Genomic DNA, 26,732 nt, shown 5'->3' with positions numbered 1-26,732 from the left:
TGCTGACTCATATCTCATTTTTCCAGTAGAAAATTCATGTTGCTCAAAAAACCCCACAACCAACCAATCCCACAACATCTCTGTATTTCTTCAGTAAATTTCACATCCAGCAAAGGACTTCAATTCATGCCAAATTCTCAGTGGGCAAGTAATAATACCTGATAACCTTTTTATGTCTCTTGGAAGACAGAGCCATTGTCACCTCCTCGTCAAAAATGGCACTAATTTAGATGTTTTCCAAATGGCTTATAATTTGCTGGAAGGATTGACTGTTCAACACAGGATGCACTTTTTAATGGAATGACCAAAAAGAACACAGAATAAAGGCAAACAAGCAAGGAAAAAGTTATAACCTAGAGACCAAGAATCTACAAGTAACTGTTAAAAATGCTCTTGTCTTTTAAGATAGATAGGGCTTAGGTAGATCCCCTAAAATAGTAAAAGGTACATCATCAATGATAACTGCTTTTTTAAGGTTAGAACTGAAGTCTCTTGTCATTCTGATAAAATTACAGAAGAAATTTGAGCTTAACAGGTGCCAAGAAGCCTGGGGTTCCCTGACTGCTCTCCTTGGAGGCAAAGCACAGCACCCACAGGGCAGCAGGATAGAGACCAAAGGAAGCTTTCAAACACCCCAACTCTAGGTCGTTGGATTTCTGTCTGGAACATCATTAAGACAGCCCAAAACCTAAGTTAGAACTTTTCTGGACTTTACCCTTTTACAGGCTACAGTGCTGCTAGGAGTCAGTCAAGTACTCAGTGGCATTGCCTACACTGTCACATTCCTTTATCACCTTCCTAAGGACGTGGATTCAGGTTCTTCCAGAGATTCTCCAGAGTGTCTTTGTCATGTCCAGGAGCAGACTTTTGGTAGCCACTTTATATTATTTCTTTTCACACAGCATAAAGGGACAGAACACACCTCAGTCAGTCTTTAAAAGTTACTTCAGAGTATATTCAGATGGGATAAAAACTCAAAAGATCCAAAGTCATTATTGACCATGGGTTAACCCAAACCCACTGAGGCAACACGGAATAGCAGAATTCACTGACTTTGGTGAGCTTTGGTTCAGGCTGCACACACCCCTTTAATGACATTTTCTATTTCAAAGTATTACAGCTATTTCAGCAGATGCCCAGCATCTGTGGGCTTGATGGGGTGCTAATCCTATTACAAGGTGATGATTGGAAGCCTATAGCCGATACTTCCAGATGGTTTTAGGATTTTGAGACCACATATGCTCAAAGAGAGGAGAAGGAATGTTTGGAGAGCTGTCTGTGTGTGAGAGTTTCATAAGGTATTTGCAGAGTTTTGAGAGTTTCCGGATAGCAAGGGACCACAAACCGTACATACATTAAACAGTAGATATTCATAGCTCTCTTGGAAGTTTGGAAGACTTTACCCAGCAATATGTAGACCTGTTAATATTCCCATTGGAATGTGTGGGAGATCCCAACAACTCTTGGCATGGTGCACTTGGCAATCAGCCACTCAGACTTTTTTGCTTCTAGGAAAGTATGGAGGCCTTGTATTCGTTTTCCCAGTCTTTCATCAGAGTGAAAGGTTCAGGTGACTTCACCCATTCCATTCTGGCACTGTAGATGTGGTGATCCATAGAGGCCACAGTAAGGACGTTGCTAATTTCCTGGTCCTGATCAACTAGAATTTGTTAATCATGATCCACACAGCCTTCCAAAAATTGCACAACTTCATAGCTCGAAGTCCCCACAAAATATTCCTAATAAAAGAAAGGAACAACTTTTAATACCCATTCCTGCAATTATTGTGAAATTTCACAAGATTTGATAGCTGTCAAGGCTCCAGCTGTTGAAGTTTGAGCAAGAATCTCAGCTTCAGCTGGAGTAAGTTCTTGCCTCCAGGAGAAAGGGAAAGGTGTGAACTGAAGGACCAAAACATATTCCAAAGCTAGCAAACCAGAACACAAACATTTACAAACAGTGGCTATTAGAGCGTAGATTACAGTAAGAAGCTTGTTTGCTCACACGTGCTCAATCTTTTGTAATGTTCAAACATGCAAGTTAGCAAAGGCAAAGTAAATAAAATGCAATATTTGAGCAACTTATCAGTAGTGCTACTCTATATCTATCAGTCTCACACCTCTTTTGACTTACTGTATCAACAGTGTGTCATAATTAGATGGTCAGCCAAATATGTCCTTATCTGACAGGAAAAAATAACTACATTAGAAACATGGAAAAAAAGAACCTGGAAAACATTTTCAATTAAAAAAAAAACTAAAATAGCTTCGTAGGGTTCGGTTCAAGCTCGCTAGGATTGGATGTAAAGACTTTGAATTGGGTGTATGGAAGTACAGAACCGCTCACTTGAGATTCATTTTCCACCACAGATGTCCTTTCACTGAAGTATCACATGTTACATATCAGCTGTAGTGGCTGAACTGATACCATTTCTCTAAGAATATCTCTGTAATTATTCTCTGTTGCATATGTTTTGTTCCCAAGTTACAGAAAGAATATGTTTGTTCTTAAATAAACAAAAAAGCTTAGAAAAGTTGTTTAAAATAGCCTTTGAGTCCTGTCTCCTGCACTGCTTTAGGAGATATTGCCATATATATCAGTTGGGAGAGATACCAGAAATACTTTCTGCTCTAGTGAGGGTGTTTAGTGTGTTATAGAATAATCACATACATAAAGTTACAGTCACCAAAACTGCATGAGAGAATCTCCGATGATATTATCTTCTACATGTTGCATAGGAGCTGATATGGGAATATCCAGTTAAAAGATTTTTAAAGAGAGGGGGTTGATGGTAGGTACTACTGACCTCTGAGTTTGTTAGTAAACAGTCTTAAAAAAAGTATTTCCCTGCTCAGAGTCCAGTTACATGATTTGCTCTGTGCACATCAGGGTTACCACACCGATGCTTGTTCCCTCTCATGACACCTCAGTTTTATAAACATAGGTCTCAGCCTTGTAAGTAAACCCACTCGTTCAGACCTCTAAGTGTATTTAATTTAGAGAAACACCATGGAAACATAAAGGCATTTTTGCCACTGATCTTGTTGCAGAATCCCTCCTATTGTGAGCAAACTGAGAGGAATAGCAAACTTTATACTGCTGCATTGTGCCAAAAAATCCCACTTTTTATAAAAAGTCTTAAAATTTTGTGGTCTATAAACCAGTTCTTCATTACTGGTGCATTGTAAAACATCTCAAGTTCCACACTTGCCAATCAGAGCCTGTTCAAGCTTCCATTACTGCTCACTACTCACCATTTGTTTCAGGACTGTTCAGGTCACAGATTTTTCTGTTACCATTGGGGGATTTTTTTCTCTTCTGTCATTTCAAGTTTCAAAACAGCCTCCAGACTCATCAATACTTTAAGTATCAAAGTACCTGGTAAAAACAGTTTCCCATTTAGTTGCCAGAGAAATTCATGGAAAGTCTCCTGGCAGTTTCAGTGGGAGTGAGATCAGACTCCTCTGATGCATGAGAAACCGTCAGCTGAGGCAATACGTGGGCATCATCTCTAATTAGACTTGTGGAGCACAAAGAAGGGCCAAACATTTCTTCACAGAACTTAACTACTGATTTTAGCAGTAAGAGGACTGGCTGGATGAGGACTGTACACCATTCTTCAATATGCTGTACAGGGAACAATGTTTTATCCTTCATTTGGATCTCACCCCATCCACTGAAGCTGAAATCTCCCTAGAAGTAAATAGTTAAGAGGTACAAGGGGGGGGGGGGGGGGGGGGGGAAGAGGATTTGTACTCAGCTTTTGGATTTTTGCTCCTCTGACAGGTTTTAACAGGCTCTTGGGATGGAACTGAAGTGCCAGTGATGTTATCAGTAGCAAATTTGTTAAAACTAATAAAAAAAGCCTGCTGAATGCCAGACTAATAGGAAAATGGATAAACAACTGAAAGCTCTACATTTCTCTCACCACAGTGGTCTGACTCTGAATATGTAGATTTTAGTAGAAAACTGTCACCTGCTTTTGCTGGAGACATGCACTAGTAGTATGAGGGAGTGAAGGGGTATTGATATTTAACTACAACACACAAAGCAGGCTAAATACTTGATTTTCTCCATGTGTAGTGGGGAAAACTTGGGGCAAAGCATGTTGTTAGACCTTCTGCCTCCCAGACCCAACCTGTCATGGTAGCCAGCATACACTTAAAAGAGGATTACACTGATCCTTTAGGCAAAACAACAACTGTCATCGCAGGAAAACTGTATCTGCCTGCCTCAAGCAACACTGTCCTGGTTTGAAAGGAATGACTTTGAGATTCATGGCCAGAACAAATACACAAGGGAAAAATCTGCCCTGTTTTTAAGACATAACTATGTAGCTGCAAGTTTATAAAGACTATATATAGTATGAGGACAGATGGATGGACACATTTATTGTGGTAAGTCATTCCACCGGGGTGTTCACCATGGAGCATAGCAGGGGTCTGTACCTTTGGCCTTTGAAACTTTTAACTATTACAAAAATAAAAGCATCCCATTATCCATTTGCATTCCTCTTATGCAGCTGGTAAAAAAAGACACTACTCTGAAAGCATTCAGGTATTCCAAAAGGTATGTTCCTTTTAAAGGGTCCCTCAAAATTTTGGGTCTATGGTTAAATAAACACTTCTCTAGTAGTTGTCATATTCTACCAGGTTCTTGATATAAGAAAACAACACCCATCAGCCCAGCTTTATCTGCAGTCACAATGAGAGGTTACCATACCTATTTACAGCATTGGACAGTAAAGTGCAGCATTTGTTTACACACAGACATTTTATCTCCATGGACATAGAGCTTAAGAGCTCCAGAAGATTTGCCAGTTACGGTACAGGATTGTAATCCTGGGAAAACCTCTGATCTGTCACAGTGTAGGTTCTGTTCCCATAAACATATGACCAAGCAAAGCCTTTATTAGGCTGGTACAGTCTCTGAAGCAATGAGGGTCTGTAAACAGCTCATACAAAGCATCCCTGAGATGTTCTCAGAGAGAACAAATGCCAGTTTTGTATAATTGAACAGTGGGTCTGAATCTTTCTCAGCAGACCAAATAATTGCAAATGTTCAAATAATGTTGCAAATACAAGTTTTGCAAAAATGCTACTTTAATTTCCCATAGGTACCCAAAATTAATTTGCACATACTTCTGAAAAACAAACCCCAATTGCTGCATGGAAGTCACAGGAAATATTAAGGGCTGTAACAAAGCAGTGCAAGCAGTGATTGAATTTCAAATGTAGTTTCCAGAACTGTGTGTTCTTGCAAGCTAGAGAGAGACAGGCATGAAGCTGAGGTATGAGTTAGGCTTCTTTAAACTCTGAAAGCAGAACTTAGTGGAAGGATACAGAGATTCCAGTAGCTGGGAGTACATTTGAACAAAACACAGAACTTCGACTTGAAATTTCAGTTTGTAAAACATTTTTGGCAGGGAACTTAATTTGTATTTTGTGATAGCACCCAGTACAGGAAAATCACATTCCTAACTGGGAGCTTCCAGTTGTTATAACATGACATATGTTACAATAGGATATAATGCAATAGCTTTCTTTATCAGACAGTACTTAGACTGAAAATATAGATCTTACTATATATGCTGTCACCATTTATAAAATAATTTGTGATCTACTTAATAACTACCATCCAGTATTTCTGCACCCAAATTTAGATGTTCTGGGACTAGTCTCCTGAGAAAGTAATTCCCAGGATCAGATGGAGTGGCTGCAGAATATAAGTGACTTCAGTGACTGTAGGATGCATAACTATGACCACAGTTTTCAAATCAGGCTCTTCATAAGCTGTCTTATTTCAGCCTTGTGCTTTGATTCAAACAGAGCAAAAGCAACAACTCACATGCAGAAACAAGAAGGAAAGAGATGGTTCACCTAAACACTAGGAACTTCCAGTCACTTTCAGCACAAAATTCTACTTAAATTTATTGTAGCATTTAGTTTTTCATAACCACCTTCCTTGCACTGACACACAGGTCACATGCTCCATTTCTTCAGATGAGCAGAATTGAATCAGTTTTCCAGAGCAAATAGTCATCATTATGAGCTTAAAATTTCCTTCCCACAAATATTCTCTTTAGCTGCTTTTGGTGACCATAGCAGTCAATCCCTATAATTTTACTTACAATGTAAGTAAGGGAAATTTAATGAATATATTACTTTATTCACTGAAAAGAAACCTCAGATAGAGCTGGAGTTAATTTTTAGCTGTGAAAGTCTAGTCTAGTAATGTTCTTTGCCAGCTATGAGAACATGAACTTTGTAAAATCAGACATACAACAGTTGTTACTCAAAAGTCAATTTTAACAACAGTTACCACAACACAGGATCCATGAAAAAAAGGGGCTTTTCCATTTCTGAATGTGACATGGAGAAATGCATGTAAGGACAGAATTTTAAAGTTCAAACCTCAGACAATGCCTTTATCCCACACTCGTCTCAAACCTGTATTTGTGTCCCTGGGTAAACACATGCAGTCTTTTTCTTTGAATTATAAAACTCATTTTTGCATAAAACAGCTAAATTTCACAAATAACGTTTCTCCAAAACGTTATTTCAGATGTTTTAACAGTTCCCCCATGAAATCAGACGTGGAATGTCTGATACCTAACACACTGAAGCTATAATCAACTCCTTTTAATTGCAGCAAGTGAAGTACCAACATCTTGAAAACAGAAAAACTTGCTACAAAGAAGTTTTCTATAACCCACAAGTTCGAACAAACATTGCAGGTAAAGTCTACATGGTCTGAATTTACACCAGTGCATCAGTCACGTGCTTTAGGGCAAAACAATCTTAAAGTAGCTTGGGACAGCTCCATACTACTCCAAATTCATGGGATTTGAAAATGAGAAACCATGACATCTACTTCTGCAAAGAGCTGCTTAAATCTCACGTGGTTTATCTAATAGCTTAGGTGTCCAGAGTGCTACTAGGAACTGGGGAAAAGATGAGGTTCTCATCATAAATGCTCTTTCACTACATAACATGGCTTCTAAACTGTACTGGTCCACCAACATGTGCCAGGAAAAAAAGCTGTCCAAATTGGAATTGAGGAGTAATTTGATAGTTGCTCTGAAATTTTAAAGACAACTCTAAATAAATACTTGGCATCAAATCTCTTGTTCCAGAAGTACAGGTTCTTTTCACCATTTGTGTATTCTCCTAATCTTAGTAAATTTTCTTCTTTCCCCTGACAAATTGACTGTTGCTTTCTGTCCAGTACAAATTCCTCTGAGGTTGGATCAATATATTGTGTTAGAGAATGTCATAACATTCTGTTTCCTGACCTATTTGTCACTCCACAGTACAAAACAGCTTTTTCCTAAATTGTGAGACACCGTTAATAGTGATCAAGAATTTCTGACGTTTGGAGGTAGAGTCAGTGGATTACATGAAGACAGATCTCTCTCTCAGACCACTATTCAACAGTTGGAGATTATGTCCATAGCTATTTCTATTAAAATTCACTTTAGTCTAAGCTGGAGTCTCAGCTGAGAAAATCCAGATCTCCACTTGTCTTGCTCCTAAACCTCTTACCCATAAACAAGCCATTCAGTAAGCAAACACTGCAATAAGAGCTGTGACACATATTGTCAGGATGGTTTGGGGGCATCTGGAAGACTTTACACCACTTATCTGATACCTTTCAGAAATATTAAGTGCACCAAAAGAAAAAACAACTCTCTCGTTGCAAAACAAGAGAGCATTAATGAAAAGGCTGTGACAACAATTATACTTCACCCGTGTCCTTAATAAACTTATAAACTAACAGTAGGAAGTATAAATATATAAAGAGTATAAACTAACAGGATGCATGGGCTGAGCTGGAGCAGCAAGAACATGCTACCAAGCAGCACCTGTTCTGAACCAAAACATTGTGATGGATTTTGTATTTCAGGTCTGGCTCCTAAACAGTCCAGGGATTCTAATGGGAGGGACTTGTGCAACATCCAGAAAGTAAATTGAAACAGTAGGTTGTTCTGGAGAGCAAAGAGGTAGGCACTGATGCACCCATAAACACTGTCAGCAACAGAAAGCAACAGAGAAAATGATGAAAGCAAATCCTCAACATATGATATGGATATGAAGGATTTCACAGGATAACAGAAGAAAAGCCTGTCTTGAGGGACTGATTTTGGGATGCCAATCAGTACACATAAAAAGATTGGTTGTATTCATCTTCCAGGTAGACTCCTGAACACTTCCACAGATTCTAACTAGAATATATAGGCTGAGAAACCACAGATGAAAAAAAAAAACCCTTAACTGGTACTGTATTAATGGTCAAAAAAGCAACTGTGAAATTAGAAAGTGATTAATTTTATGGTACAGAAGACAAAGAATTCTTTACTACCTTCATTTCATTATGAAAGCAAGAAAACTGTGTCAAGAGCAAATTATATCAACATAACAGGTAAAGCAGAGATGATTCTATGATTTTTATACAGATTGACTTACATGCTTCTGTTCTGATGGTTCAGATTCTATAGATAATCATTACGCTTTTTTTAATTTTAACCACTCACTAGCTGATAACAGTGGCAGCAGATTCTGCAGTTTAGATCTCTGTCTCATTCTCCACAGTTAAGTTTGGTGAATCCTCTATTTTTATTCCATTTCATCCTCTCAGAAATCAATTCAGAAAACACATCTGTATAAGGATATTTTACTGAGGCCTAAACATTGCTTGCTTGACCAGAGGTGTCAGAATTTGTATTACTTAAGCCTGGATACTGTAAAAGGTAAAAGTAGGCTAATCTCAGAGGTGAGTGGCAGAGCAAAATGGCCTTGAGGGTCAAAAAGAACTGAAATCACTCATAAGAGGGTCAGGAGAGATGGTCAGAAGGAGTTTTGAGGCAGAGCAAAAAGCTGAAATAGAACTGTACAAGTGAAGAACTACAGCAAAAAGCTAGGAAACCTGGCTTCCTTAAAAAGACACTTTCCCAGTTGGGACAGTAATACTGATGATCTTTATGAACTGCTCTGAGATCTGTAGATAAACAGCATGTACAGCTAACTATTACCAACAATTAATTACAGTTATTATTGCAGCATGACAGCTGGCATTTTTAGTATCCAACATCAGATGCATTTTTAATAATCTGACCGTACAATAACATGCAAAATAATTACAGAGCTACATTTCAGGAATGTGTCGGGTTCCTAAATATAGGTCCTTAGATGCTATTCTCAGCATGCAATATAGCCTCCCTATGACATTCTTCAGCTCCCACATCAAAATCCATCTTTTCATAAAGCCAGAGATTTCACCACTTCTCTCTCATGCTGCAGTATCAGGGCTGCTTATTATACTTCTTATGTCTCTTTATTTCCATCCTCAGTCTTTCTACCATAAGCAGGTCAACTTATTAGGGATCAAAAGGGTCTCAAGACATTTTAGACTTAATGAGAGAATGATATGTAGAATGTTGTGAATTCCAGCTCTCTAAAGACCTAGCTTTGCAAAGGTTTCTGGACAACTAAATCCAATTTAAGAGTCTAAAGAACTTTGTGCCTGCAGTCAAAAGTATCTGTATCTGCCCCTAAAAAATTCTGCCTTAACAGAACATCGAACTAACAAGTTACAGCAAAGAAGAATCAAAGACTTTTGTGAAATTGGGAGTGGTCCACTTTTGGAACCTCTGCTCATAAGAATTTTGCCAGTAAAATTGTTACCCTTAAGGACAAAAGGTGAATGTCATGGGAAATAGGTAACCACACAGTTGCCAATTTCCAGGACTCACAGGAAAATAGTTCCCTTACTTTGGATCAGTTCATGATATTTTCAGTACTGCAAGCAAGAAGAAGCTGATTTCAATCTCCTGCATAAAAATTTGTGCTTCTAGAATCATACAACAGTGTACAAAAAATATACTTGACCAACATGTGGCACTGAAGAAATTTTGCATATACACAAAGCCTCAAACAGCACATTGCTGGAAGTACTGAAAAAGTGACAGGATGAAATGTGTGACTTTCACATGTTGTATCTGGCCAAGAAATTTTGATTAATTCTTTTAATTTTTCAAAAAAGAATTCAACGCTTCAACCTCGGTTGAGACTGCAGGTCAAAAGAAAATGATACCACTGCATTTCCTCTGAAAATGTTGTTTGAACACGTTTTGCAGAACTGCAAAATTTAACAACTTTTCATGTGGTGTTTATGATATTTCATCCCTTTCCATTCATTTGTCTTTCTTTTTTAAAGGAAAGGCTGAGAAAAGCAAAAGCCCGAAATAGAACTTATTAGTGAAGGAGAAAAAAAACCAAACCTCTTTTTTTTTTAAGCATTTTTTTCCTTTAAAAAAGAAATAGAAAATTACATTTCCTCTCTTCCATTTCTTACGTACTCTTCAAAACCATTTCTGAAAGGCTGTTTAGAAGCAACATGAAAAGCTTGTTTTGATGTGTTTCAATATTTCTGATGGGAAAAGGACCACAATCTTTTTCTCTATTTCTAAATATTCTGGGCTGTCATTTAAGAGTAAATAGTTTTCCAATCACCTATGGTTATTTGTGATTATATTGTAAGCTCCAATTTCTCATATGTTTTAGATCTACAGTACAAACAAGTTCTTTATCTGCCTAAAATTCTGACGTGCCATTTTCAGGATGAATATTACACACATATGTTGCAATAAGAGGAACTCTTTCTCCTACGTGGATGTTTGAGGATTGAGACCATGTGTTTCATCATAGCTTTTAGCTCATCCCACTCAATTCATAATCAAGAAAGAAAAGCATTTTTGTGGCACCAGAAATTAATAGAATGAAAGGGCTTGATTGACAGCTCTAATGACCCATATGCTTTATCCTTCACAGGACAGGGGTTGTATAAACACCTGTAAGAGCTTGTCTAATATTAGGAAATGGCTGTAACTAATCACTTGGCTGTAGCTCACCAAATGGACATTCTTTTTGCACAGTAAACCTGCCTTCACACTATTTAATTTAACCTATATCCAAAACTAGCATGGGCTAAAATGTAAGCCAAGCATCTATGTGAAATTTATTGCAGAATAATGATGCTGACCTGAGATCATACCTTATTCTTAAAATTATTTCCCCCAAAGACAAGCCCTAATATGAGATCCATCCCTATGTTTTCCAACTGAGACCAAGCCAAGCCAGCTGCAGACCCAAAAAAGGAATTCTGCCACAAAAGCCCCTTAGGCGCCGCTGCTAAAAACGCCAGCGATTGCCCTGATTCTCTTCCCCCTCTGTCCAAGGATTCTGAGGAGCTGCACATCCCTCCATCAGCTCTCCTGCTGACTTCAAAGGATGGCCTGTAGTACTGCATCCAAGGTAAGACATAAAGAGCAGCCTATCTGCACTTAAATCTTAGGCAGGGTAAAAAGGGTCCCTATTTCACCCAAACTTTGCTGGCAGAACCCTGGCTGTGTTTTCATGGCCCACATCGGCCTGCAGGTTTGAACCCATGAAAATATCTTTTCAGTAGGAATTACTTCATAGAAAAAACAGTTTTTCCACGGCAGTATTTAGGGTTGGCATGGCAAGGTTGTGATCAAGGAGATGCCTTGCACCACAGCCTGTGTAATAGGATAAACCTCTCAAATCCTAATCAGAAGTAAAGGAAACTCGGGGCAGGATTTTGAGATTTTTGTAATACAGACTAGAGGGACCTCAGCATTTTCCTTGAGTACAACTATAGGGGTGTGTGGGAAATGGGGCTATTTTAAAAAGGAACTATTCCAGATAATTTGCCACTCTCGGTAATATTTATTCTAACTACCTATGCTTAAGAAATACTTTTGGTGCAATGTCTCATTAACCATGTACCAGTAGATCTTTTTCCTGGAAGAAAAAAAAATAAAAGGGAAAAAAAGTGGGAGGAAGGAAAAAAAAAAAAGAAAAAAAAAAGAAAAGAAAGGAAAAGGAAAGAAGAGAAAAAGGAAAAAGGAAAAAGGAAAAAGGAAAAAGGAAAAGCGGAACAGGAAAACGAAGAAAAGGAAAAGAAAAAGATGAAAAAGTACCAGGGACAAAGGAAACGGGGCCGACAGCCCCGAAGAACAGGCACGAGAACAGCAAAAGAGGACAAGGAAAAGGGGACACCGGCAGAGGTTAAAACAGAGGAAACAAAAAGGAAAGGAAAGCAACAAGCCTACCGCACACATGCAACATTATAGGTTACAAAGCAGGACAAGGCAAAGCCCCAAGAACAAAACCAGAAAAAAGGAACAACGGACAAATGCAAAGAAAACGATACACGACACAGGGACCCCTTACACGTCCAATTGCAACCGCACGAACCCGCACCCTCACCGCACCCATGAAACTTGCAAACGCAAAAACCCGGAGAAGACCACAAAGACACATCACACAAAAGGCAAACCGGCAAAAACTATGAAGAAAAAGAAAAGCAAACCCAACCCCCAACAAAGACCTCTGATAACTTCAGTGAGATGGCATGTTCTCATAAATATTCTCTCTTAATACATCAGTCTAATGAATATGCACAAAGACTTGGCATCTCTGTTTTCTCCTTTTTAAGTCACATTGACCACAAGGCACCAGTGTGTTCAGCTGTAATTAGGAGAAATGCTGTGATCCAATATCCCTGACACCTCCTAGGACTACCTCTGTTCTCTGCTTCACAAACAGCCAGAACATTTCACAACATAAAATCAACGAGCAGCACAGAAAAAGTTCATCCAAGAAAATGTCCTTGACGTGTCTTTGATGCTCTTTGCAGGACACTATTCACTTGTGGCCTACTGGAACATTTTTTTCACAAATACAATTTTTACAATAGAAATAGCACTTTAACTTCTAAATGCACATAAACATACATAGTTGTTACATATATAAAGTTTAAAATTACAAACTCATTGATTATAGATAGAGAGAGATGTCTCTGAAAATACAGTGGGGTGGTTCTTACAAGTTAAAACCAGTATCTTGCCAAGATTAAACCAGTCACATAGCCTCATGCTACTTTAAAATGAACCCTATCTAGTGAGAATTCAGGTCATAGCAGCTCATGAGCCAAATTCACTCTTCCAGATATTATTTAAACCAAGTAACCTTCATATCTTATTCACAACAGCTCATTAGACTTCATTGTGTTATACTGCAAAGCTTTACAACCACACTAATAATAACAACAGTTAAAAAACAATGAAATTATGATTAATTAACAAAATAGTGATCTAGGAGACAACCAAAACCATTGTAAAGAGGTGTATCATAACAATGAAGACTAATAAGGGCATTCAAAAATCATTATTTGAACTTATTTCTTTTTCACAAGCCACAATTATCTTAATTCTTTCACTGTAAAGCAAAGTACGAATCACAACCAAGATCTTCTCATCTCCAATCTTTTTAGCCCTGTATCTTGTTCAGGCAGTGGTAATTTGCAGGTGACAGGAATATCTTAGAAGAACAACATACTTTAACTTTCCAGCTTTTGAGACACTTTTATCAGTGAAGCCCATCTTTTCCCTGAATTTACCCACTCAAATTGTTGCTACAGCTAAATATATGAATTTTTGATTCTATGTTCCAGTATTCAAACTCAGCTGAGAGAAAGGTGTACTTTCTGTATCCTTAACTCTTAGCAGAATTTAGGAGTACCAGGGGTTTTTCTTCTCTGCTGAGCTTGGGTGCTATGTTCAGATTCATAACTTCATCTACTGATTAGTCAGTCCAAAGGATACACCATCCTCCATAACTGTTTCCCTTGTCTTCCTCCATGTTCAATGAAGAAAAATAAAAAAAAAAAACTCAGAAACCCGATCCACTCAGATCTGTAGGTATTTTTCACTGACTGAATGAAGATAAGATCTCATGCACATTTTCCTCCTTTGATCACCTCACCCTTCATTTTTTTGACCAGCAGTAAAATAGTTAACATTGACATATAAACCAGATATTTACATTTATTCCAGATGAGAGGATTTGTTCATTTCCAGACCAACTGAGTCACACTACCTTCATTTGCAGGCAGATATGAGCACTGCTGTCACTGTTTTCAAAGCTTTTCTCACAACTAAATTACTAAAGAATTTCAGTCAGGAAAGGGAAAAAAATAAGGAAAAGAGAAAAGGAGAATGTAGAAAGCAAAACAGCAATTCAAGTAAGAAATCAAATCCTCCTAATCTCTAATAGTTTTCATTTTCGAATGAAAATATCAGATGTCACTTATATCTAACTTCCTTTTTTCCCCTCTAAATAAACTTGCAGACAACAGATGACTGTGACATCGTGCTCAGGGCTGCAGCAGGAACAGGCCTGGAGACCATGCCCTGAGTTCCTGCCTTTCCAATTCTGGGAAAATTCCCATCACGATTTAGATTCTGCATCCTCACTTCCCATTTCACTCATCTGTTTCCAACACAATTGTATACTCAACGAGGTTCTGTTTGCTTGGCAGTCTATTTCCTTTTAATCTGAAGTAATAATTTTCAGATATATGAAATCATAATAATTCCCAAAGTGACAGCATGCCATGGCAAAAACATGGGCTTATGAATTTCACTGAAGAAACAATCAGAAGACTGTTCTTCCCCCTGGCCAGGGGAAGAAGGAGATGCCAATTTTGAAAGTATCTCGTGTGAAAACCCTACATCTTAAATCACATTTTAAGGATCTTGGAGTTCAGATTTGAGTTGCAAGGCTTAGTGCCATGCCTAAAGTAGTAAAGAGAGAATAGAAGTACTGGGGAAAAAAATAAAAATTATTCTAAATCAACACTACATCACTCCACTGTGAAAATTTTCATTGAAGTCAAGCAACTGGCATGTGTAATCCTCTAAAGATACATCACCAGCGACACAAAAACAACCTGTATTTGCTTCCTACCAGGCACCAGCCAACAGATTATTTTTTTAGATTCATTTTTAAAATCACCAGCAGATGTTCCAAAGCAGGGGAGAATAGTCCACCCATTATAAGCACACTCAGTCATCTGCAACAGCCTTCCTGATCAGCTCCATCTCCTGACTCTAAGACAGTGGAGCACAAACGCACTCTGGGAAACTTTCCATGTTCCTGAAACAGTGAGTCATTCAACAGTTGTTTTAAACAGGATCTGAAAGAGTGCCACCAGCAACACTAAGGTCATCTCTGAGTGCTCACTAGTGAACCACACAGAAAAAAAGCAGAGACATTTGCAGCAGATAGTTTAATATTCCTTGACGCCTCGGTACTTATACGGTCCTCAAAACTTTAATAGGAACACCTCAAAAGCATGAATGGATTTTACCCTGATGTCACCCCTGAGAAAGGAGTTACCTACATTTTGCAAATGGAGAAACCAAACTAGTAAGTTAAAAAGAAAAAAAGCTTATTTAAAGCTGCAGAAAGGATATGGATGTGATGAATTAAAATGTGATCACAGGTATCTTGATTCTTGCGTTTTAAAAGGTTATGAAAACATAATAAAGGGCTAAATAAGGTTTTTCTGAAAATATTAAACTTCCAGTACAAAACAAAAATTGCAGTCTGGCCAAATTTTTATACATATGCTCTTCCTTTGCATATTGATGGCCTTCTTAGTATATAGAGCTCCCTATATTAATTAAAATTATTCTGTGCCTAACCCAGGACAGATAACAATGATGCTGCTATATTGAAGAACACAGCAGATATCTGTGTTTTGCCATGGATCACTCTTATTACGAGATCACAAACAGTCCCAGTCCTGTTGGGTTTCTGCTGTTATTGTCCAAAGCTCTATAAAACACAAAGAAAGAGAAAGGCTTTGTCTGGGGAACTCACAGTCAAAGAAAAGTGTAGAAGGTCTGGTGTCAATCCTGCCTTCAGGCCATGGAATACATTCAGTATCTCCTCAACTTCTGCTCAGTGTTCCGGCAGCCTTAGCACAGCCTCAGAGTTTAGCTTCTGTTTCTGAACTTGCAAAGTCTCCAATAGCTTTAAAATCATTCACGTTTTGTCCAAAAACTTCTAGTAAAACAAGAAAAAAAAAAGAAAGAAAGTCAGAAAAAGTAACAGCAGATGTCTTATTTGTGATGTATGATTTACTCCCTTGTTGACACCCATTGTCTTATATAACAAACAAACTGAAATCTATATGTTTTCACTAAGGAGAGTCCCAGGATTAAAATATGGAATGGTATCAGCCAAATAAATGTCTCTTGACAGAGCTTTCACAGACTACCTGCTGGCATGAGAAGGTCAGTAATGTTAGTGAGACAACAAGTATCTTAGACTCTCTTCACTTATTGCAAGCCCATTTTGGTCCTCTGGTTTCCCATTCAACTTGGACAACTAAGCCATCAAAAACAAGTCCCCTAGGGTTTTTTACTATCATTCCCTGAGGGGGGGGTAAATAAAACAAATCCACACCAAAAAAAAACAAAACACAAAACAAAACAATAAACAAACAAACAAAAACACAGAACACAAAAACCCAACAACAAACAAAACAAAACCACAAAACCAAAACAAAACCAAGACAAGTCAAAACAAAAAAAACCCAAACAATAAGAATATTGAAGAAGCAATTCCTCCTGATGTAAAATACTATTTCAAGATAGACAGGAGGAACAGATCAGAGGGCTGGAGCACCTCTCCCATGAAGACAGGCTGAGAGAGCTGGGGCTGTTCAGATTGGAGAAGAGAAGGCTCCAGGGAGACCTTAGAGTCACTTCCAGTACCTAAAGGGGACTCCAAGAGAGCTGGAGAGGGACTTTTTGTAAAGGCATGGAGTCACAGGAGAAGGGGGAATGGCTTTAAATTGAAAAAGGGCAGGTTTAGATTAGAAATTTGAAGAAATTCTTTACTGTGAGGGTGATGAGGCAATGGAACAGGTTGATCAGAGAAGCTGTAGGTGCCCCATCCCTGGAAGTGTTGAAAGCCAGGTTGGATGGAGCTCTGAGCAACCTGGTCTAGTGAAAGCTTTCCCTGCCCATGGCAGGAGCACTGGAACTATATAACCTTTAAGGTCTCTTCCAAACCAAACGATTCTATGATTCTACAGTTCTTTAGCTAAGTGTTTCTTTCTCTGACACTTTGATGGCAGATTGATGATTTATTTGGATTGTAGCTTTCAGGCAGCTAATCCCTTCCCAAGAAATTAGGTGGAGCTGGTAGAAGCATATTTTAATCTGGCTAATATTTCTGACTTCTTTCTCGTTCCAGCAGCAGTCCTTTTCAACCACAGATAGAGAAGGATGAAAAAAAAAAAAAAAGGTGGAGGACAGGAATTATCTGACCTACATCTTCTCATGAGAGGTGCCTGGATCTATAAAGTGCATCTATTTTTTGAGCACTTATTACCTGAACTCAGAGGTACAAAGTGATTGCCATAACCAATGGCACGTATGACAGTAACACCAGGAAAATCATTTAAGTTTGCCTAGTAAGATGAGAATAAACATCATTTAAACTTGGAAACTCAAAGCAACTCAGTTCTGTTTCTTTTTTAGCTTTAGCAAGCTCGAATATTTTTCTGAGCTTCCCGACTTTACTAGAAAACTTTTGCTCTTGTTGCTTTGACAAGCACGAAAACCGGCTGTTGCCACGGGGCTGCCCGTTCAATTTTGGCTGCCTACTTGTTTTCACGAAACGAACAGCGGATTTTAGCGGGCGGAGATGAGGATGCCCACGCACACGGTCCATCCCACACCTGTGGAAGGGTGACATGGAGCAGCTGAAGCTCTTCAGTCCCTTAGAATCGAAGTTACCCGGGAGAAACGAGCGAGCGGAGCGCCGGAGCTGCCCGGGCTCGGGAGCGGTTTGTCCCGGGTGCCCTCTCGTGGGCTCGCCTGGAACAGGGATGCCTGCGAGGGCCCGGGATGGGACGCGGGCAAAAAAAAAAGCTAATTCATTTCAACTGCAAGCAAAACGAAAGAAATTGTTGAGCTTATGTCCTAAAGGTGTGATAAAATAGATCCCAAAAGCCACTTTGCTTATCCCGCCCGCCGCAGCTCACAGTGAGCGATGTTGAGGGACCAGAGTGGTTTCCACTGAAATGAAATGCTTGAGAGCATTCTCAGCAGGCTGAAGTCTCATATGGCTTTCCTAGCATTACAATACACACGTACCATAAACATAATTAGCTTAAAGAAAGGCAGGATCTTACATGTTCAACTCACCAAGCACACTCAGGTACCACCGAGAACAAGTTTACTTCCCCCAAAAACAATGATAAATACAGGTGTACTCCAAGGATGCAATGTTCTCATATTCACACGCCTCAGCAGAAAAATTAACTCTGGACAGGCATCCTGGAGACCATGCCTGCAGTTCTCTCTTGGAATTGAAAGACACATTCCAGCCACTCAGGATCTGGAGAGGAAATTGAGCTTTCCAAAATAAGAAACGAGGACATAGCAAGTATTAGCGATGGCTGCCAAACGTGGAGCTTGAAGCTCAATGTTTCAACTGACAGGATCAGAATTCTTTCATCTCAACCATATTATTATTTCACAAGAACTCAGTGAAACTCCCACGTGATCCAAGACCTTTGTGTGTATGTGTCCATAGGAACATGGACACATTGTTAAGTCACAGAATCGCTCGATGCACCAAAGCAAATCAGAAGAATTAGAGCAGAAAAGCCCTCCTGAACAAGCTGGAGGCTCAACAAGAGTATATGGTTTGTAAATACTGTTCTGGCTTTCTGCTGTTTCTTTGGAGAACATAATGCTTTCATTTGATTTAATTACTTCCTCACAAAATCACTTGCATTGAACCAAACAAGAACAGGAACAGGGTTTGTATGGCCAGCAAACCTCAAGTGCCTCACATCACATGTCATACTGCTGCAAAGGGCACTCTGAAAAAAACACATTACTCCCATTTTCGGGGCACGTGGGAACCAGCTTGTCCCTGGCTCGCTCACAAAAAGTAGATCTGGATTATATGGCTATCCATATCCATGACTGATTCATGTAATTGTGTAAACAGATTGGGAATGAGGGCTCTGTCTCTTCAAATCTCTCACACTATAACATCACTCAATTAAAAGCTGCCTAGTACTAAACTATCACTTCATTTTTGGCTGTAATTTGTCTGTACAATTTCTGCTGTGAAGTCACGAGGAGGAGAGAAGAAACAGAAACAGCCTTCTGCAGCAGCATTGTAGGGGTGTTGAGGATGCTGAAGAACCACTGCATGGCCAATCTTTCCACCAGGTTACTTCAGATACCCTACAGATGGCTCCCAGCTATTGATTACTCCTTTGCATATTTTTAGTAATGTGCAGCCAACAGTGCATGCCTATGGTATGCAGAATATTTCAACCCCATCTTGCTTATTAATCAAATACACAAAAGCCACATCACAGGTTCCCATCACCAAAGTAGCAGCAATGTCTGCCCTAGTGGAACCTATAGACTGTTCACCCTTTACACTCCAGTCATCATATTTTCACTTTTCTCTTTTTAATCACAGTGACATTGTATTCAATCCTTTTACTCTTCCTTTAAAATACTTCCTATGATTTTTCTGGCATCACACAGCTGTGGGAGCAAGAGTCTACAACTCTGCCTTAAATTAACCTAGTGCTTGAAAAAAATTGCATTCTCGTGAGATATAAGTAACATCTTGACCCAGAGAAATTATGTTTGACAATAGAAAATTATGTAATTATGGATTAGGTTTGTATGTGGCTTGGTCCAAGAGAGGCCTCTGGAGAATTAACTTTGATTTTCTGTTTGACATATCCCTGGAGGGGAATGACTACACTGAATAGACTCTGCCTAGGGTTTCTGGCAGACTGAGGAAAGAGGATGGAAAGGGTTAGGACTTGCAGTGGGGGTGCCTTCTGTCACCACTGCAATATGCCTCTGGCTAGACAAACATTAGGATAAGGTTTTTAAGGAGCAGGCTGACTTCAGGGAGTTCGAGTTGGCTGTCAGAGAGCATGAGACAGCATTGCACAGTACACTCCTGATATTTTGTGTTGCTCATTCAGCAGTAAGTGACATCTGTTCCCGTCATTATGTGCTAGTTCACAGATTCGGTGTGTTCTCTAATTGTAAAATTAATTTTAATAAGTTAGAGCCCCTATCTGTGTACATTACTTGGTACAAAAGAGTGGGCTTTTCTATTCTCTCTGAAATTAAGGATATTGTAGATATTGTCTGAGGTTATTAGTACTTGCCTAAGCATGGACTTTAAGTATTTAGATAACATTAAATCCTTGATGTGCTCAGTTATCAATCTGATCTCCTTATGTCCCTGTTTTACAGGAATTACATTTGGTTAGTGAGTCCCTTCTGTTTCCTCCATGCTGCAATTGCACAGTACTAAGACAGATGTTTAAGGATTTGGGAGGATGTTTATTAGGGGGGATTTTTTAGATAAAGTCTCAAGTCATAGGGGAATAGGACATTAAGCAGCTTATTCACTTTTGTGAACATTTAATGACTTACAGTCATAGAGACGGAGCCACTGCAAAAATCAAGGCTAGGGATAACCATTTTAGCAAAAGTACGAGAAAGGATACAAAAGAGAAAAATGTACCCTCTTTTGTTTGCTTGTTTTAAAAACAAACATTTTTGTATAACAAAAAAAAAATCTTGTAGATTTTTTTATAATGTAATTTTGCAGTGCAAGAAGGACTTCCTCTGTCTTGCACAAACTGTAACAAAATTCCTTGTGAGGTATAAATGCAATGGAGGAAAAAAAGATTTTATCTTAGCTCCAAATCAGGCTGACAAATACTAGAAAATTTTCACCTCAGGACACTGGTAAGTTGGAGGTGAAAAGTTTTCCAATGACTTTGGCTTCTTCACTTGCTTATATCCCATCATAGCTTGGCCCAAGTTACATTTGGTGGATTAAATTCACCCCAAGCACATCACTGCAGGCTTCAGAGAAATTTCTCTGGCCCACTGTTGAGTTCTAGGAAAAATATTTGTATTCAGGGTATTCTCACTGTCAAGACACAACTGAGCTCACAGCAGCTCTGAGCTGTAGTTTGCAGGCAGAAATGTATCTTAGTGGGAGAAGACAAAAGGATGCTGAAAAGTGATCTTGATGGTTTGACCTTGGGCAGCTACAGATATTCATCAGCCTTTCTGAAATGGCCACTGGGGCTAGGGGGTAAGAACACTGCCAGGAGAATTTCCATCTTACATTTTTCCAGTTATCAAGCAATGACACATTACCTGCTAACCTTGTGCACTCTCAGCAATTCCTCACCTATGGAACAACACAACTCCACTGGAGTCAGTGAAAACAAATTACACCAGGGGAGGGTCTGGCAGCCTTTCTCCCAGACCTCTTTGCCACTAATTCCTCATTCCTTCCATATTCTCTTTTTTCTTCCTTTCTTTACTCCCTCAATCCATTATTTTCTTGGGGAAAGGATTTTCATTTGACTGATTTGGTCCTGTCAAAAACACTTTGACACACAATACATAACTACTGTGTGTATTCTATGGCCCTTAGAATTCTATGGCCCCAAGAAGAAAGATAATAATGTAAAAGTTGATTCCAATTTTTCCTAAAGGCTTGGAATCTGCTGCAATCACCACCAAAACAAGTATCACCACTATTCCTGTGCAGTGGCTCTCACATGTGATTGGAAAACTTGCACTATATATACCCAGCTCTCAATATACCAATGAAAGTCTTGTAATGTTATTTTTTTCCCTCAGAGCCACAGTTCCTGAAAAACAGTAATTACTTAATGATCTTGTGTTTTCTTAATGAAAGCTAAGTTTCAAGCCTTTGTGCTTGTAGAGAAGAGCTTCAAGATGGGACTTGAGGGAGTTTTAAAGGCTTCATAAAAATACCCTCAAAATTCAAATAAAAAGAAGCAAAAGAGTTTATTATTATTATTGTGGTTTTGGTTTTTTTAAGCCTTAAGACTGAGCATGAAGGTACCTCAGTAGAATTAAATACATAAATAAATAAATGATAAAACTACGGATGCTAACAGGAGGCATCATATAAATAAGATTGTAATCCTGGATATGATTAAATTATTAATAATAATTAATTATCAATTATTATATATTACCAGATAGAAATGTTTTCCATAACTACATTTGGCACAGGAAGCAACCAAACCCCTTCCAAGCTGTAACTGCAAACTTAGTGCTGTTGCACTTTCCCCACAAGAGCTGTGCTCTTATCCACAACCTCCTCTTTGGGATATTTTCTCTCTCTGAGGGCATCACAGCTACTACAGTTCCCAGATTGCTATCCTGCCATCTCCAGCAAGAGATACTGATGGATGAAGGAGACTGATTAATGGAGCCCAGAGCAACAAGAAAAAAGAGGTCATGAAAAGACAAGTCTTAAGTAGTGCCCTGAAACAATGCAACAACTTAGAGCCATTTAACAAGCTGACCTAAAATAAACCATGAATTTCAGGATGACTTGACAAAAAAAAGTTGTGTTTTTTTTTCCTTGGCAAAAGTGATGCATTTCCACAGAAAATATCAATTTTGCTGTAACCACAAATGTCTGTCAAATCATTTCAGCGGAAAAGTTTCCAACCAGTGCTAATCATTATTCACTTGAAAATGTACACTAAAACAAAGGACATTTTGGTGTACATCTGCAGCCAATCAACAGACTAATTTGAAACAAAAGAAGTCCATATACAGTTGGAAAAACAAAAAGACCAGCCAAAGTGAGGAGCTGCCAAGAATGTAGCCTTGAGAGAACATCTGAACTACACCAAGATATGTTGTTCTACACTAATCTCAGGAGAACTTTTTTTGGTTGTGATGAATTTCTGCACTGTATCATACTTTTATGGTCTATCACAGTTTTGCAGTGTTTTGGGCTACCTGCGAACACCCAACTCCATCTATCCTATTCCTCAGTGGTCTTGATAAAGCCTTTCCTGAAAGACTAGAAAAAAGGAAGAGGAAAAAAAAATGAAAGGAAAAAAATACCTCTGAACTAGAGCAAGCTTTATGGTTCTTGAGAATAGATCGGGTACACACTAGAAATGGCACCACTGCAAAACCCTCAGACATATTTTATGTGTCCTGCCTGACGTTCTGTTTAGAAGAATGGTTAGTTTGGCAAAAAATCCCGAGACTCCACTGCCATCCCATGCCATGGCACACAACATCCTAGAGCAAGCAAGCTGAGTATTTACCACTCCATCAACAGCTCACTTTGCTTTGCTCCTGTACTTCTTTTTGTCTTGGAAATCGTTGCTGATATTGCTGTTCTGTACCAGTTTATAAAGAGCCCCAAAACAAGCATAGTAAGACACAATATAATACTGCAAAATAATCAAACACAATTTTTAACCACAGTGAGGATCCTTCCCTTTTGGCTACAGTCGGGGTAAAAAAAAATATGGAGATATTCCACAAAACTTCTCAGACTCTTATTCCTCATGTGAATTGAAGTAATTTCAAATTTAACCCACAGCACAAATAATGCAAAATCAAAAGAAAGCAGCACCTGACCTAGAATGGAAACAGCTTTTATTTTCAACTTTTAATGACAATCTAAATACTTTTAAAGTAATGAAATACAAATTGAACAACTCAATGAAGTAAAAGGTACATTCAGCATCCCAAGATACTAGTTACAAAACTGGAAATGTCTTCCAAGTAAGAGAGGCCAGTGTTTGAAAAAACAACCAACCAACCTTCCTTGCTCATGTCATTCTAGTAAAACAGATCTGCTTAACTAATAACTAAAATGACTGGTAGCCTCTTTGCTTTCTCAAATTTACCAAAGATATGAAAACAAATGGGAAAACTTCAACCAACCCAATTAGGAAGAAGAAAGATGGGAATATCTAAAAGCTGCAGCTGCATCTCAGGTAGAAATTTTTTCACAACCCAGCACAGTGCATACAGGGAGGTCTGTAACAATTTGGAGTATGGACATGCAGTGCACATCCATCTACAAGGGCCTTGCAATATTTTATTTATGCCCTGAGAAAACAACTGGATACTTGGATACTGTCAGAAATGGAGAATGAACATCAGAATAGATGCTATTTTCCAGAAGACAACCATCATTCTAGCATGGAAAAACAAAACCTCAAAGGTCATGCTGTTTCTAAAACAGGTCCCATGTATTGCAAGATGATACTGAAAAATGTGGCTCTTATTGAAATGGACATTATGCACACCAGCCCAGGATTTCTGTGAACTGTTTGGTGGTGGGACACAGAATTTCATTTCCTGGAACGAGGAGGACACATCACTGGAACGTCATAAAATTCAGTTTCCTGATATGGTTGCTGACATGTTAATTTTGAGAGTCAATTCAAACCTGTCCTTCAATTTGACAGCATTAGAGCAGCCAGTCAGGAAGATTGTGTTTCTTAAGATCCCATAGCTTAAGCCACTCCCCAGCTCTTTTCAAAGGTTTTTTCAAATGGCTGTGCCTGGGACCATGAAACATGGTAAAACTATTTTTAACCTCCTCTTCCAAGAGATGCCTTCTTGTCTATTCTGCTCCTTTTCCCCTTCCCAAAATATTGTGATTCACCACCTCTCAGGAGGCATTCATCCATGGGACCTGGTAGGATCAATCCCATACTCAAAGTCTGCTTGGCTCTGCTGAGGCCAATGGTTGCACAGGAGGGAGCAAGAGGGAACACAGGGCAGAGAGCTGATGAAGCTCTTCCCAAGAGCAATATTTGAATCATAAATTGATTTTACATTCAAGTCAGCCAGGCTTCACCATTTATCAAGGTCTGTAGCAATATGGAAAGGAGGAGAAGGGTTTGGAAACAGAACACACTTGCAAGAACACCTTCCAAGTGAGCAGCTCCCAAATAGCATTCTCCTTTATAACCTGATTGAAATAATCATCACACAGTCAAGCACAGTTTGTTGGTTGCACTCAAAGCAGAACATGCTTCCAGCTGTGAGAGATAATTACTGTTTATTGACTGGCTTTTGAGGACTTTTATGCTATATTTAGTTTTAGAGCTGTTTGGGGTTTTTATTTGCATCAGAAGCATTGATGAAAAAGGCCGTTGCTTAGAGCAGTCAGCTGCCTTCTAATGATTAACCTCTTATTTCACTTCAGAATATGTTTCACCTGCAAATGTGCTGGGAAATCAAGATTAATCCTGGGCAAATTCCCACAAGTGCTCTGTTGAACTAGTAACTGCATTCATCAGCATTACCCACTGATAGCACTTTGTTCTCATATAGTGGTGGGGGGTTTTATTTGAGTGTCTTCACAAACACCAGAAAGGACAGTTAATTATAACCATCTCACTACAGAGGAGAGATTTTAGAAGTGGCTGTACCAGCTGGAACTAGTATTCTATCTGGTTAAGTGTTCCTACTCCTTGCAGTGACCAGCACAGTTGCTCCAGAGGCAGAATCAGAAACCAGAAAATAAGCACAGAAAAGTTTTAACCCCTTCATCTCCAATGGTTACACCCTTAAGACAGGAATTTTTAAGTCTCTCCCAGGACGTTTTTCTTGAACACAATTTCTGTTAGCCTTTATCTTTAGTCCATTTGTGTTCTGTAGATGACATAAGCAAAGCCCAGAGACGTGGTTTCAAACGTGACTCAGGGCCTGTGAGGGCGCTCAAGGAAACTCTGACTGTCCAAGCTCTGCTTTCACTGTTGTCTTTCACTCTGGTGTGAAGCGAGGACAACTGGAACTATGCAAAAAATGCAGTGGCAAAAAGTAAAGGTCAGCCTACAGCTCTAGTGCCACAACTTTGGCATTTTCAGACACAGGAAAGGGAAAGGCACAAAGAAGGAGCAGTCCATCAAAATAATTTAAAAGTTTTTGCTAAAATATTCTTTCTTAAATCAAGATGTTTTTCTTTGGAACTGGGCCTGAAGTTTAAGTCACCTAAAACTGAAGCATTTCATTTTGAAGCAAACAATGTCGCAACTGAAGTGCTGAAAACAATTTTTGTTCCCCTTATTTTGTTTTGTTTTGCTGAATTGCTCCAAAGATTGTCTTCAGATAAACCCAAAACAGTTCCCATCTCCCCCAGACTGTTTAATATATTCATTAGGGTCCCAAATGGTCCCATCACAACATGCCAGTTGCAAAGCTCATCTCCTGTCTTTACAGAAAAGTTGATTATGCCTCTACAGAGCTCTGTGGAGCACACGTGACTAATTGCAGAATTAAAATAGTCAGAAAGCAGCAACAAGATCAAGCAATAATAATAATGACGGTTTGTAAAAGATACAGGACCACTGGCTATCAAAGAGGGTTGAAAAGCTAAGATTGGCTGTGATTTTGGGGATTATTGGAATCTACAGGAAGAGTCAGAATTTATTATGTCTTCCTTGTGAATTTAGGGTGCAGATTCAAGCAACGTATTGTAGAAATATAATTTTAGAGTAATATTACTATCAGCAGGGTAACCTCACAGCAGCAGTTCACCATACAGTCTATATTTCCATCCCTGTATACAGCCAGGAAAACATAGAATTAATAAGAAGTCAATTTAGGACTACTATGAGAAGTTTGGAGTCATTACTACAAGAGTTTTTCCCTGCACTGAATGCACACATGGGAGCAATAACAGATGAAAGAGTTACAAGACAGCATTCTTTCTCTTAAAAGTGACAAATAAGTTCATTTTGCAGATGTAAGCATCAGAAAAGTAGGGACCTGAACCTCCCTTATTTTTAAGATTGCAATTTCCTATTTGAGGGCTCAGGTAGCAAGTGAGTCTATGAACCAGTTATTGTTTTGAAAAGGATTAAAGTTGGTTGAATTCTGCCTCCCACTGAATATAATGGAAGCCTTTTTGTTAACTTCAGTAGGAGAAGGATGAAAATCATATCCTGAGGCAGAATGAAATTAAAAGATT

General features: G+C 38.8%; 1 long non-coding RNA gene across 2 annotated transcripts in view; it reads right to left on the bottom strand.

Annotated features, from left to right (window-relative positions):
* Positions 1–1,222: 1,222 nt before the first annotated feature.
* Positions 1,223–26,732, bottom strand: part of LOC120322875 — a 32,966-nt gene continuing 7,456 nt past the window's right edge. Inside the window, exons 2-3 of one of the 2 annotated variants that reach the window (XR_005562813.1) lie at positions 15,750–15,935; positions 1,223–1,739 (exon numbers count right to left, since the gene is read on the bottom strand). This is a non-coding gene — a long non-coding RNA (uncharacterized LOC120322875). Of the gene's footprint in view, positions 1,740–3,160; positions 3,379–15,749; positions 15,936–26,732 lie in introns of those variants that run through there. The other variant, XR_005562812.1, reaches the window with a different exon arrangement.

This window comes from Pipra filicauda, unplaced genomic scaffold, assembly GCF_003945595.2.
Source record: "Pipra filicauda isolate LSUMZ 115617 unplaced genomic scaffold, ASM394559v2 scaffold104_size2351352_pilon, whole genome shotgun sequence".
In the NCBI taxonomy this organism is placed as follows: domain Eukaryota; kingdom Metazoa; phylum Chordata; class Aves; order Passeriformes; family Pipridae; genus Pipra; species Pipra filicauda.
Note: the sequence above shows the minus strand (reverse complement) of the source record. Positions and strands in the feature narration are given on the sequence as shown.